This window comes from Nanorana parkeri, unplaced genomic scaffold, assembly GCF_000935625.1.
Source record: "Nanorana parkeri isolate BGI_ZX_2015 unplaced genomic scaffold, ASM93562v1 scaffold1367, whole genome shotgun sequence".
NCBI classification, from domain to species: Eukaryota; Metazoa; Chordata; class Amphibia; order Anura; family Dicroglossidae; genus Nanorana; species Nanorana parkeri.
The window spans coordinates 355,734-356,327 of record NW_017307635.1 but is presented as its reverse complement, the minus strand read 5'-3'; positions in this window follow the sequence as shown (position 1 = coordinate 356,327).

Here is a 594-nt window from a genome sequence, read left to right as displayed (position 1 = left end):
AAATAATATTAAAGATGCCCCCCCCCCCCCCTAATGCCCTCCCAGCTACTGTAAGCCAACATTCCTGCCCACCCTTCTCCTTACAGATAATGCAAGCCTGACTTTAGCTTTCAGCTGGTGTGTGTCAGCTCATATGAAGCCAGATTAGTGATGACACCGCCAAGCTTTGAATGATGAGGTTTGAGTCGGAGTGCGATATGCACACATTTGCCGGACGTGGGTTTTGTTTTATTTTCACTGGTATGAAGAAGTGAGACTCTCTGTTCCGTGTTCCTTCTCGCCAGTCACATGACCAGGATCAGCAGACAAGCGTGTTGCGCAATGACTCACAAGGAGAACTGTATTGTCACTTAATCACTGCGAGGTGCAAAGTCCAACCGCAGGCCCGGGGTCACCGCGTGTGGTTGTCAGTGTGGGGCGGCACGCTAAGCTCCAACAAACACTCTGATCTGATCTGATGATACAAAACGCTGACACGCCGATTCATCCCCCACAGAGCGATCAGGGGGGAGGATCATAGGCGGGGAGTACATGAGGAAAGGACAGGTTCTCTCTAGTAGGGTTGCCACCTTTTCTTTCAGCGAAACCCAAACA